The sequence below is a fragment of the Chiloscyllium plagiosum genome, unplaced genomic scaffold (assembly GCF_037043375.1).
Source record: "Chiloscyllium plagiosum isolate Xiang-an unplaced genomic scaffold, Cpla_swu_hap1 HiC_scaffold_19, whole genome shotgun sequence".
Taxonomy (NCBI): domain Eukaryota; kingdom Metazoa; phylum Chordata; class Chondrichthyes; order Orectolobiformes; family Hemiscylliidae; genus Chiloscyllium; species Chiloscyllium plagiosum.
Genome location: NW_028270157.1, coordinates 59,087,430 through 59,102,444, shown reverse-complemented (window position 1 = coordinate 59,102,444; position 15,015 = coordinate 59,087,430). Strand labels below are relative to the sequence as shown.

Below are 15,015 nucleotides of genomic sequence, written 5' to 3'. Positions count from 1 at the left end.
GCTTGTTGATACTATATTCAAGTTAAAGTTATGATATAAAGCAAAACAAAATCATTGAGTTGTAATATAATGTTTATATATTTAATCATCTAGGTTTTCTAGGGAGGGGAATGGTTAAGACTAAAAAAAATGTTTTCAGGTAGTTAGTACAATTTAAAACTATTTCATTTTATCAAGATCAGAATTGTCAAATAGGATTGAATATTTTGGTATCTGAGAATGTAGGGTTTATACAACAGGCCCTCTTGTCCACAAGCTAGGGCCAGAACAAACTAATAGAGATTCTGCTATGATATGTATCCAAGGTGCGCCTCTGAAATATGCTTGTGTCTGCATGTGTGGTGAAGACACGATTGGTTCAGCTACGCTGCTTACCATAGGCAAACATTGTCAAAATTGCCTAGATCCAGATATAAAGACTGGTTACTTATGTCTGGTACTGTAGCTTTCCTGTTACCCATAGAATCACAGAATGCCTACAGTGCAGATAGAGGCCATTCGGTCCATCAGTGTCTGCACTGACCCTCCAAAGAACATATCGCACCCTCACGCTATCTCCATAACCTCGCATTTACCATGGCTAACCCACCCAGCCTGGACAACCCTGGCCACTATGTGGCAATTTAGCATGGCCAATCCATCTAACCTGCACATCTTTGGACTGCGGGAGAAAACCAGACTGCCTGGAGGAAACCCACACAAGTAAGAGGAAAACATGCAAACTGCATACAGTCATCCAAAGCTGGAATCAAACCTGTGTCCCTGTCACTGTGAGACAACAGTGCTAACCAATGAGCCACCGTGCCACCCATGGGTCTATAGGTGAGCAAGGATAATTATTCTTAGCAAAGGAAATTCTAGAAATTTGACAAGCTAACCAGAGACAAGCATGGGAATTCCAAGAGGCCTGGTTTTCATGTGAAATTAGCCAAGGGTGTAGGGCACGTTATTTATAAATATTCATGTGACCCAAAACTTTGAAATGCAGTAAGCAGGAGGACAGAAGCTGTCTTAGGTGGACGTAGACAGATTGGTAAAATGGGCAGACCAGTTTTAAATGAAATTTAGTGCCAAAACACCTGAAGGGATTCATTTTGATATAATCAATGAGAAGAAACAATATAAAACCTATTAAATTGTTAAGGAGTGCCTGGGAGCAGAGGGAGCTAGGGCTTTACTTAACACAAACTTCAAAGGTGGCATATGAAGTTGACAATGCTGATTTGAAAAAAAAATTGATTTTTAAGTAGATGAAAAGAATACGAAACCAAGGAAGTTCTAATAAAATGCTTAACAAATCACTAGCTTGGTCTCAATGATGACAAGTCAAAAGAGATTCACTAGTCTGATTCTTGGGATAAAGGAGTTCGCTTATCAAGAACAACTAAACAGGTTTTGCCTTTATTCAAGACTCTGACTTGACAATGTAGATGTTGAATAGAAATTTCCACTTGAGACTGGAGAACATGGTAACAAGCTAAGAGGTCACTGAGATGTGAAGTAATTTCTTCCCACAAAGACTAGAGAATGCTTGGAATTTTGTACCCCAGAAAGTTGCTGAAACTAGATCACGAAGTACTCAAAAAGGACGTGGATAGATTTTTGAAATGCTGGAGAGTTGAGAACTATGAGAGAAAGTTGAGGCTTGGAGAAGATGAGCCTTGACCTTGTTGAATGCGGGACAGATGTGTGGGGCCATATACCTACTCCTATTCCTATTTGTGATGCTCTTATTTGTCTTCCTGTTCACTTGATGTACTTGCATAATAACATTTAATGGTTTATGCATCAGAACACCTAGATCATTTTTCACCTTAGATCTCTGCAGTCTCTCTCCACTTAACGTAACATGCTGCTTTTCCATTCTTCTTGCCGAAGGCTGTGCCAAAGTAGACAAGTTCAGATTTCCCACATTATCCTCTAACAGCCCAATTTCTGCTATTTACTTAACCTGTGCGGTTGTTGGTTTGCTCGCCAAGCTGGTGAGTTGTCATGCAAACATTTCATCACCATGCTAGGTAACATCAACAGTGCGACTTCCGTGAAACGTTGTTGTTTTACTCTGTTTGATATTTATGTGATCCAGTCTGTTAAGATGGATGGTGTCATTTCCAGTTTTCCACTGCAGTGGTTCGTATATGGGTTCTGTTTCTATGTGCTTGTTGATGGCATTCCGGGTTGAAAACCATGCCTCTTGGAATTCCCGTGCATGTCTCTGGTTAGCTTATCCTAAGATGGTTGTGTTGTCCCAGTCAAATTTATGGCCCTTCTTGTCTGCATGTATTGAGATGAGGGAGAGTTGCCTCATTGCTGCTAGTTGGTGTTAACCTGTCTGTGTCCTTTTACAGACTTTTCATAAATTTTCACAGTTACTTTCTTATCTATCTTTGCATTGTCAGCCAACATACCACCATACCTTTGGTCCCTTCTAAAGTCATTAATCTTTACAAATAGCAATTTTCACAATCTTTCATCAATGACAAATACAACTGAACTCAACAGTGAATAAAATCTGAGACTCGAAGATTCACATTCTGACAATCGGTATTTTTAATTCCCATTTTATCGCTACCTCCTGCTTGTTTGAATCTCTCTAATTCTCCAATCTCAAAACAGTGAAGTACAAAGAAGAGAAAAACAGTTCTTACATATGGCTATCCACAAAATTATCTTTTCAACAGCCTCACTCAAGATGCATTGTAATAAGCCAAGATACTGATCTGAAGACATTGTTTGAAAATTTCTAAAAATCTTGTGAGAATTGTTAATTAATTTGCTCCTATTACCAAAGCATCAGTGCAGAAACAGGTCCTTTATTGTGTCATACAAGTCTTTTTCAGAGTTACCCAAGTTAACATATCATCATTAGTTCTAACTTAACTACAATTCATTCATGTTTATATCTTCTATTTTAAAATTCAATCAGGCTCAGAAAATTGCTGTATAAAGCTTGAGCTGCTTCATAAAACTTGTATAGATACAGTATTCATTTCCAGTAAATCTTAATGACTTTCTAATTTCAAGAATTGTCTCATCAGCTAAATTCATTCCAAGAAGATTCATGTAGCACAGTATGTGAGAGCAGCCAAGCATAATTCTTAAAGCAACATGATCTGTGTTTGATCCTCCAGTTAGTTCCTGATTTCTGTCTTATTATTTTAGGAAAATGCTGCTTGCCGTCTCGGAGAATAGAACTGACCTTCAGGTGATTCCTGTTGTCTGGATATTGATGATGCAATCTTAGCAATTTTTGATCCCCTACATTTCCTATTGGGGTGGCACGGTGGCTCAGTAGTTAGCACTGCTGCGTCACAGCGCCAGGGACCCAGGTCCAATTCTAGCCTCAGTCGATTGTCTGTGTGGAGTTTGCACATTCTCCCTGTGTCTGCGTGGGTTTCCTCCGGGTGCTCCGTTTTCCTCCCACAATCCAAAGATGTACATGTTAGATGATTGGCCAAAGTGTTCAGAGATGTGTAGGATAGGTGCATTAGTCAGGGGTAAATATAGGATAATAGGGTCAGGAGTGGGTCTGGATGGGTTGCTCCTCAGAGGGTCGGTTGGGCTGAAGGGCCTGTTTTCACACTGTAGAAATTTGAATGCTACTTTATTGCTATTGGTGTGCTTAGGAAGCCAGGGATAGGGAGGAAAAGAAAAGTAATGAGACAGTTATGGCAGAAAACTTATTTCATGCAGTAAATACTTCTAAAATTTGTTATTAATGCAAGCATATGTGAATTTTCCAAAGATAAATTGAACCCACATGCTTAAACTTATGCCCAAATTTAAAGGATCTCCTCATAAAGTTGCAATCGTGTACATCATTAAATATTAGGAAACTCTTCTGCATTCAATCCCATTTACTCATCTATAAATGGCCGCTCAGTGAATCTCACTCCCCTTTCCCACCTCTTCAAAACCTGCAGTTAGTTCTGAATCTGAAGTGCCACCAACATCTTTTGATAACCTGCAGCCATCTGTAGTGACTCCCAACACAATACAAAACTAATTTGATTTGTGTCTTTCCTTGAATGTCACAGTTCTTCACTCTTCCAGCTGCAGGGACATAATACAGTGCATTATGCATAATGCATATCTCGTGTCGTTTCTCATGGTTGTCAATAATGTTCACTTCTGTACAGTCATGCATTCTTTGCAGTGCAACCTCCAAACACCCAAGGTATGCAAAAGGCTTGAGATCATTATTTTAACAATTTCATTTTTTACTTAAAACATTTGTATGAATGGCTTATTTTGATCTGTAAATTCAAGACAGATTGTTACATTGGATAGTAATGAATATGAATAACAGGTGTCTTTTGATGCTTGTTTATTTGATCAGAGTCTTGTTCACAGCTGTTTTGTTAATGTCCTCACCGTTAATTTCCCTCATCTATTTGAATCCAGAGAACTGTTTTCCATCCCTGCTAACTGTTATCAGTCCTTATGGTCACTAAGTAAATCTGGTCTTTAAAATGTTTTAATGCTGAAAGGTACTTTGTCATTAAGCTCCAATTTAGTTATTGATATGAAATCAAATTCTAAAGTTTGTTACTCTGGATATCTGTAAAAACAAAATACCTTGTTTTTGAGGAAGTATGCAATTCAACTTTTCCAAGAATGACAGCATGCTAGTCTAAGATTCAATTGAGAATGTGTCAGAACTGCTTTGGAAAGTCCCAAAATTAAAACTGATAAAGAATAATTTTCACAATGTATAACAAAAAGCAGTGATCTTCTACAGCACTGGTTTGGTGGTCTTCCTTTACATCTAATCATGATACATAGAGTTTAAAATTCACCTTCAATTGAGTTCCACTGCAAGGATAAATGTTCAATGGGCAATTGCCTATTGAATTGAAACTTCAGGAAAACAATCATGACAATTATATATTATGATGTTTTGATGCCAGCCAATTATTCAGACTTCCAACAGTTTGGAGAATGTATAAATGCCAGCATTAATATTAATGTAGTATAAACACACATTGCAAAAACACTCAATTGATACATTTATAGGATACTAAGCTGAGCACCCTTTTCCTGTGCTCAATGCCAAAATTGCAAAATAAAGCTTGAACTGCTTCACAAAATATGGATACATGCAGTATTCATTTGCAGTAAAACTTAATGATTTTAAGAATTCTTGACAGCATTTACCAAAAAGCACACTGTTTTAGCTGAGAAGTGTTACAGTCTTGTTTTTCTTTTTTGATACTTGAGTAAGAGGACTTAAGGCTTGTAGCTTAAATTTTAAAATTTACTCTTGTTCCCAAGGTTTTTGAGCCCTGATGTAGGGCTTCTCATTATTTTCAGTGTTCGGAGAGTTTATGCAAATTACAAGCAGTAGGCCTTTCGAATCCTTGAACCTGTTGTACCACTGGTTAAGATTAGGACTTAATTCCACGTTCCTTCTATTGCAGACAACCTTTGAGTTTGTCTAGCCCAGATAACTGCTGACTCACTTGTGGGTGAAGCATGAGATAATTTGTGAATTTGAGATGTCTGAAATCCTTTTCATGTCTAGATAGCTACTTTCTAAAAATTGGTAGCGAGAAAAGTTTGGTTTGATTGTTCAAAGTCAGGAGTCGCACAAGTTTGCTAACCTCGCACCAGATATTTGAATACACATCAAACCTATCTGAACTTGTTAATTTTCAGAGAAATAATTTGTTCACTGTGAAATTTCTTAAAGTGTACAGAACAGTACTGACTGATGGATTTTTGATAATGAATTAAATAAAGTGCTGTCAAAGTGTTTTTCTTTTCAGAAATGATTTGGAGGTGCCAGTATTGGACTGGTGTGTACAAAGTTAAAAATCACACAGCATGAGGTTATAATCCAACAAGTTTATGTGGAAGCACTAGCTTTCCGAGTTACCTGATGAAGGAGCAGCACTCCGAAAGCAAGTGCTTCCAAATAAACCTGTTGGATTATAACTTGTTGTTGTGTGATTTTTAACTTTTTTCAGAAAGACATTTAAAACTGCAAGAAACTTAAAAGTAAGTTGGCTACATATTTTGACAGCAGGTAGTTTACTGGCCCCTGTTCGATGCCGTACTGAAAAATATTGTCCATGAAGCTCTTAATAATCACTGAATATTACCATAACTTCCACTTCATGAAATAACATGAAGTTGCCGTAACAGTTGGTACGGCTTGCTTAATTTGAAAAGTTTGGGGTTCTCTAGCTGTTTGTATTTCTGTGGTGTGAGGGGAGTACACTTTATTTTCAGTGTCATTCTATCAGCTTCCTCAACAACTTTGCCCAGTCCCCTGTAACCATGCAATTTTTTCTTTAAATATTTATCTGAATGGTGTGTCTCCATCAGACCTGCAAACAGTGCATTCCAGATTCTAACAACACGTTGCATAAAACTAATTTTCCTGTTTCACCATTTCTTCTATTGCCAGTTACCTTAAATTAATATTATTTGAATCATGAACCTTCTGTCTTGGGAGCAGTTTTCTCTTTTTAGTCTGTCGAGACCTCTCTCGTTTTGGCTCACTCTATCAAATCTTCTCTTAATCTTGCTGAGGAGAACAGTTCTTTAATCTAATCACTTTAATCCTTCATCACTGGAATAACCCATATCAGTCTTTACTGAATCTTCTCTGATGCCTTCCTTCCTAAAATGTGGCATCCAAAACTGGACATGATACTCAAGTTGAGGTCAAACTAATGATTTATTAAGGTTCTTCATGACTTCCTTGCTTTACTACTCAATCCCTCGTTCTGCTAGTAACGTGACATTTGTGTTCCTCTGCAAACTCGTGCTATAGAAAATCGTGCTATGGAAAACCGCTGTAGAAAATTGCTATACCTGTTCAGTAAAAAGTTCACATTATCCAAACAACATCCACAGTTTGTCAATTGCGTTATAGCCAATTTGTGCTGATGAAATGCGTGGTATACCAGAATGACCTGTATTAACTGCTCTGTCATCCTGACCTGCCATCTTTGATGATTTATACACATGTATTCGAAGGCATTTGCATCTCACTGTTCTGCCAAAATTAATTTTTTCGTTCTTCTCTATCAAATTTCAGCTGCCATGTTTGCCCATTCCTCTTGTCTAAGTTTGTTTTCTTGAAGTTTAATTTCTACCTTTCTCATAGTTCACAATACTGTACTTCCTAAGTTTTGTGTTATCTGCAATATTTGAATTTGTGGCCTGCTCTCAAGCTTCTTTATTAATTTAGATAAAGAAAAATAGTGGTCCTCATACCAAACCCAATGTATACCTTCCTTGCGTCTGAAAAGTAATCGTTCTTCGGTCCTGTTTGATTAGATTAGATTAGATTACTTACAGTGTGGAAACATATCTTTGTTTTAAGCCATGCGTGCAGTCCTCTGAGGAACATGGAAGTGTATAACCTCTGTGTTTCTGGGTGATCTGTGCCCAGCCATATGAAAAATAAAGAATGAAGTCTTAAAGAACCAGACAGAATGTGAGTGCTTATTGACCAATCACGGAACAGAACCCCCCCCCCCCCCCCCCGTCCACTGGGGTCCAGTGGTGCTATGACTCGGACTCAATACGGACAGATTATGGGGAAGTGGTGTAAGTGCCTTGACTCCTCCGTGATTGAGTGTAGAGGAATCAGCCAGCCAGGCGTGAGTATTTTGTCCATTTGGTTTACCCCTCAGTCCCGCCTCAGGCGACTGACTGTGTGGAGTTTGCACATTCTCCCCGTGTCTGCGTGGGTTTCCTCCGGGTGCTCTGGTTTCCTCCCACAGTCCAAAGATGTGCAGGTCAGGTGAATTGGCCATGCTAAATTGCCAGTAGTGATAGGTAAAGGGTAAATGTAGGGGTATGGGTGGGTTGCGCTTTGGCGGGGCGGTGTGGACTTGTTTGCTGTCACTTAGCCAACTTTGCATCCTTGCTGTTCCTACCCTCCTTATTCCATGGGTTTTAACTTACAAATTTGTTATGAAGCACTTCATATGTCTTTTGAATTTTACATACTTTACATCAACCACATTATCCTCCTTTTATCAACCAATCAAAAGCTCAATCAAATTAATTAAACATGATTTCTCCTTAACAAATTTCTTTCCTTAATTCACATTTGTTAATTTTGTCCAAAATAATGATTTTTATAAGTGTTCTCACAATTGAAGTTAAACTGATGGTCTTTTGTGATTGGGCATCTTCTTATAGCCCTTTATGAATAAGGGTGCAACTTTTGTGGTTGTAGGTTTGTCTGCTGCCATCCCTATACCTAAAGATGACAGGAAGGTTTTGCAATTTCCACGTAATACCTCCCTCGAATATCCTCAGATACAGGTGACATCTTATGTCGAGGTGGAGCCAACCTATCCAATACCATTTTTTAAAACATCAGTTTGTTACCTATCTAGTGTTGCAACTGCCTGTCTTTCACTATGACTTTGGCAGTCTTTTATTCCTTGGTAAAGACAGGTGCAAAGTACTTATAAAAGCAGAAGGCAAATAAATATGTAAATCCCCATTTTCCTTCCAAATCAGCCCCATTCCTCCTCTTTACCAACCTTTATACCTTTAGAAGACTTTAGGGTTCCCATTATGTTAGCTGCCAATCTCTTATACTCTTTCTTTGCTTTTCTTGTTTCTTTTCAATATTCAGGCTGCTTCTCAACATTATTATCCAATTGATATCTGTCATATGCATCCCTTTTTTCCCCCCTTTATCTTAATCTTCTCTGTTATCCAGTGAGTTCTGGTTTTGGTTCCCCAACCTAGATATACTCTCTTTAAAGGGAAATTGTTGTTCTTTGTTTGCTGCCAATCTATAATTGTAGTTTGTGGAGGTGATAGTGTAGTGGTATTGTCACTGGACTAGTAATCCACAGACTTGCATACCACCCTGAGGACTTGGGTTTGAATCCCAAGATGGTGAAATTTGAATTCAGTAAAACAAAATCTGGAATTATAATCGTGCTTGTGAAATCATTGTACGTTGTTGTGAAATACTAACTGGTTCAGTAACCTCGTTTAGGAAGGAAAACTGCCAACCTTATCTGGTCTGTTAAATCAGCTACAGATTTCACACCCACAGCAACATGATTTGATTTTTAACTGCACATGCAAGCCACTCAATTCAAGGGCAAAAATACTGGCCCAACCAGGGATACCCAGTGAAGAAACTTAAAAAAAAACCCAAGTCAAATCTGTTCTCATTCTATTCAGATTAGCCTTCCAATAATTAATGATTTTTACTTTGATTGCTCCTTGCCCTTTTCCATAGCTAATTTCAACTTTATGATACTATCACTATCCTTAACTGTTCTTCTAACACTTAACAAAAAAAACAAAGAACCGCAGATGCTGGAAATCTGAAACAAAAACAGAAATTGTTGGAAAATCTCAGTATATCTGGCAGCATCTTTGGAGAGAAGTCAGAGTTAACTTTTCAGGTCCCCGACCCTTCAGAATTTCAGAACCAGTACTGAAGAAGCGTCACTAGACCCGAAAAGTTAACGTTGATTTCTCTCTGAAGATGCTGCCAGACCTGCTGAGATTTTCCAGCAATGTCTGTTTTTGCGCCTTCTAACACTTGATCAACTTGACCTCATTACCCAGAATCGGATTCACAATGCCAGAAACCTACTGATGGAGAACATATTTCTAAAACACAGTCAGGAATGTTTCCCCCCTCTGCTGTCTGCACTATTACTATCTCAGAGTGTATAGTATAATTAAAGCCTTACATTATTGCTACTCTGTATTTCTTGCACCTCTCTGTGATTTCCTTGCAAATTTGTTCCTCTGTACATTTCCTCTGGTTGATGGCCAATGGAATATATCCAGTGGTATGATGATATCTTGATTGTTTCTCAGCTCAAACCAAATAGATTCTGTCCTTGACCATTTTAGGACAGTACATTATTCAGTTACATAATTTTTTTGATTCAGAAGGTTACCATTGGACAGATGAACAGAAATCACTCAACCGCAAGTGTTTCAATTGATTTATTAAAATAATGTGGGAGAGTGCATTTATGCACTTTAGCAGAAATGTAGAAGCAAAGATTATTTCCTAATGGTCTTAGGCTTCAGATTTCCAAAGCCTGAAGAGATTTGAGCGTTCTAGTTCAGGATTCTCTTTAAGGTAACATGCAGGTTCACTTGGCAGTTAGGAAGACAAATGTAATATTTATTTCAAATGGGCTAAAATAAAAGAGCAGAGATTGTACTGTTGATGCTGTTTAAAAGCTCAGGTCAAGCTCCATTTGGAATATGGTGAGCAATTTGGACCCCATATCTAAGGAGGGATGTGCTGGAAGGGGGTGCAAGGGAGGCATGTAAGAATGATCCTGGGGTGAAGATCTTCTCATGTAGAGTGGTTGAGGACTCTGGGTTTGTACTGGATGGAGTTTAGAGGGATGAAGGGAAATCTGATTGGAACTTAGAATACTGAGAGGCATTGATAGGGTGGATGTGGAAATAATATTTCCACTAGTAGTAGAGACTAGGATCTGAGGGCACAGCATTAGAGTGAAGGGATAACCTTGTAGAATTTAGATCAGAGAGAATTTCTTTGGCCAGAGAGTGGTGAATCTGTGGAACTCATTGCTGCAGAAAGCTATGGAGGCTAAGCCATTGAGTATCTTTAAGACAGAGATAAATAAATAGCTTCTTGATTAGGAACAGGATCAATGGTTATGGGGAGAACACAGGAGAATGGGGTTGAGAATATTTTTTGTAAAAGAGACTCAAATTGCCACGGTTAGTCTGGGCTGGTCTTCTAATTGGTACGGTATGGCTGCACGCACTCCTATTTGCCTTCACTTTGCAACTTCCATTCTATAAATAAAATTGCTGCCAGTGTATTAACTTTTGACAATTTGTGAACTTGTTTGTTGGCCTAATGATTGCTAATTTATGATCAGTCAGAACCCACAATTGACAATGAGGCACTGAGCACCACTGCGCTTCTGTGTTTTTTTTTTCTTCTCCAGTTGACCAAGCCTCCTTTCCAACTGTAGTCTGACCCATAGGTGCCTGATGTCCTTTCCTAATTCTTGGATTTGGATTGGAAGAGAAGTACATTGCCTGAAACATATTAAATGCCTGTTGTAGTATAACACGTGGTTTGTTTACCTCAACACATTTGTCATTTTGTGACTGTGTTGTTAAAATTGCTGCTAAGATAAATGTGCATTTGGTATCACTGACTGACTGCTCAGTATTTTGTTTCATAAAGTTAACCACTTCAAGGTTTTCTGACAAGAACTTCAATCATATTTGTTAAAAGCTGCTGTTAGAATACTGGAAGAAATGGCAAGGTCCATGACATGGCCTGAACCAATCAACAGGTCAAAATGTGAGAAAGTTAAAGTAAATGCATAGTGTAGCAAAGAGCTTCAGGTTGCCCTCATAGTAAAATAGCTCACAGGCCTGAATCAGCTGGATGGATGTTCAAAACATATGTAAGAATTAATGTCAAGCCTTTTGGTCATTTTCTATGATGTAACATATATTATGCAAAGATGAAAAATGGTACTAACTTAGTTGTGTAAGGACTGTCCCCTTTACATTTAGTCTGTAGGTGGTTCATATTGTTGACATTCAGTAAGTGTATTTATTCAACAGTATATTTTCCAATATGGCATCATTGTATCAATCTTTTATTAATTAGTGAAAACTTATGAGTATTTTGGGAGATTTCAGCCATTGGCAGTAAATTGAAATTATATTTTGTTGCAAGTCTTTTTTTTAAAAAAACGACACTACTTTAAAATATGGAGCAGCCGCTTTTGGACTGGGGTGGACAAAGTTGTATGTTTTTTTAACTTTAAAATAGACTAACTGGCATTCTAAAGCAAAATACTGTGATTGCCGGAAAGATGAAACAAAGACAGAAAGTACTGAAAATATTTGTAGGTCAGACAACATCTGCGGAAAAGGGAACAAAATGAATGTTTCTGGCTATTGACCTTTCATCAAAATTCCAGTTCTAAAGTAAGTATGTTGACCTCAAACACGATCTCAGTTTCTCTTTCTATTGGTGTTCCCTGATTTACTGATTATTTCCAGCATTATCTATTTTTATAATAGCAATTCCACACTTTAAGTTGAAGGAAAATCTGAATGTTGCATCTGGCACAGCTGGATAAAGTAGTACTGTTTGAGGCAGGTGTATCTGAATGCAAATCTGTCGTTGTACAGACACTTCCTGCTTAGAGTAGTTGAAGGGTAATGGATAAAAATGAAAGCTAATTTCTTCCTCTCACCTCACATATCCTCACCTGGACATACGCGCACACAGACACACACGTATATGGACATCCACACAGCATATATATATAAATGCACACTTACAAGCACATGCGCGCGCGCGCGCACACACACACACACACACACACACACACACACACACACACACACACACACACACACAAATACTAAGACACACATATGCAAACGCATGCACACACTAGTATATATGCACGCATATGTACATACACACACATACATTAAGGTTATATTGAAGTAGATGCCAAACCTTATTATGATTAACTAATTCAGCACAGATTGGCTGGAGACTGCTAGACCTCACTGACTTCTATAGCTTAGCTCCAGACTGTGAATTTATTTCAAAGCCTAAATAAATCTTATTCCTCAGTCTGTCTCTCCCGGTTTTGTCAGACCTCTAGTACTGCTGATGGACCAACCATTAGAATGTGTGGCAAGTAGTCAACCATAACTTCCCAAATCCAGATGTATTCCACTTACTTCCTTATTTTCAGAAGACAAGTGTATTTTAGCTCCTTTTCCAGACCTCAAAACTCAAGAAGATTCGAAACATTGCATCTGGTTATAGATGAGGAACAAACCGGACTCATTGCAGTTGTAGCCTCTTGTTTGCTGAGTTTGTTTATCTGCTTAAACTGTTACTGCTGACTTCACTGGACAAATAGATATAATTTAAAATGAAGCCTGTTTCTGTTTGAAGGTCTGAGTGGCCATATGCAATTCAATATAATGTTGGACTCGCATCATGTCCCAGTATCGTTCCAGTAAATTAGGAAGATAGATTTGCTGATTAAAACCATTTAGACAAGTTGCAATTCAGTCATTACAGTGTCATGTGCTGTCTTGATGTAATTATTCATGGAAATTGTCTTCGTAGGTTTGATCTTTCAGGCAAATTAGTGGTGGCCCGTCATATATCTTGAATGCAGAACTGCTAGGAATCCCATTGCCTGCATTTATTGAAGAAAGTTTGTACTCTGAATCTACTTTGAAAGCAAGACAGCAGGGGAGATGATGATGAAAAATGTCCAAGTACCCTCTTTAAGGACATTGATAATTTTCTGTGATCTTAATCTGCTTGTCAGGTGTAGGTGGATAAGTATAAAGCAGGGCATTGAAATATTTTGTATTAGGTATTCTCTGATGTTTTGTGAATACTGACTCAGACCTCAACCAAACAGTGTTCAGTCTGAGACAGTTGGAAAACTGTCATTGATACTCTTTCAGCCACTTGAATTAAATTATATGTAAAAAAAATTCTGTTGTGGAATCCAAAGACATTTATGTGAAGCACCTCTGGAGCATATAGGACTTGAACCCAGGTCTTGTGGCTCAGAGACACTGCACCACAAGAGCTCTCAAGTCGAGGGTTTAAGTTTTTTAGTTGACCATAAATTGTCCAGGAAGTAGCTAATCAATCAAAATATCTGCAGCCAGCTAACAAAGGTAATAAGCACAAGGATATTCATTATTCATATATCAGGGAGATGCATTCTTTCTCTTTGAACACAATGAGATAAGCAGAAAATGTGGGATAGTAAGTTGCAGCATAATCAATGTGACATACTCTGAAATTAGTATTGATCATTATTTTAAATTCCTGTTTTTTGTGATCCATTGTTACATAATATTGATGGTCCATATATCATAGGCTATTGATTATAGAAGTGTTATTGTACTGGGGCTGCCATTTGGCCGATCATGCCTGCATCTGCTCTTCACATGAGAATGATTGCCTAATATCGACCTTCTGCTTTTTCTCCATACCCTTGCACAATGTTTCTATCCAAATAGTCAAACAGTATCCTCTTGGGTGGCTCAATTGAACCCTCCTTCACCACAGTTGCAGTCATTTCATTCCTTGCCCTGAATATTCACTGTGTGAAAAATATTGTTGTTCACCTCCTCACATTTACTACTTTTGTAAATCACTTTAAATTTGTGCCCCCTCATAGCTCTTCCTCTTCTTGTTCAAGTGTCTTATTTAAGCTTGCCTAAGATAATTTGCTTTAGTAGTTGGAACTCAGGCATCCTAAGCATGTGATGGCCAGCAGAATGGGTTTTGGATGATGCTGGTACTTGCCTTGATGCTGGTGCTGTTAGTTGCATCAAGGACACAGGTGCTAGTTCGCCTGTCCTCTCACCTGATGCAGAAAATCCATCTCAAACAATGTTGTTGATGCTTCTCAAGGGTCTCGAAGTGATGTCTCTCTTTGTAATCCAAATTTCAGAGCCAGCACAAAAGCAAAATATTGTGGTTTCTGGAAACCTGAAACAGAAACTTTTCTGACAAAATTTCCGCAAGACACTGTCATCTGGCTTAGAACCCTATTACTTGAGCAAATACTAGAGAACACCCTGGCACTGCAGTGTTCTGTAAATTTATTTCACTGACGAGAATCCACCTTGCATAGTTGCACAGATGTGGTTGATAATCTCCATACTTACCCTCTGGCCATGCAAGTGCTTGAATGAATCAAGAAAGCTCTGAATCATTATTCTTTAAAGCACATACCTTGACATCAAAAATTGAGGATTGATCAACTTGAACAAAGACAAGCCAATCCACTGATCGGCAGACTCTACTCTAAGCAAAATGTCAGGCTTCTCTCAGTACAAGTGTTTTGGTGTTTGAAACCAATGGTCATGACCTCAAGTGCCATTCAGAGACTTAAACAGATAATTTAGACTGATTAATTCAGTGCTTTATTTACAGAGTACTCCATTTTTGGGGGTGCCGATTTTTCAATGAGTTGTTAAACTGTGGCTTCTCTA

General features: G+C 38.2%; 1 protein-coding gene across 11 annotated transcripts in view; it reads left to right on the top strand.

Moving 5' to 3' along the window:
- LOC122559522 (ataxin-7-like protein 1) overlaps window positions 1–15,015 on the top strand; it is a 247,895-nt gene that overhangs the window by 195,908 nt on the left and 36,972 nt on the right. The gene's annotated exons all lie outside the window — the stretch shown is intronic.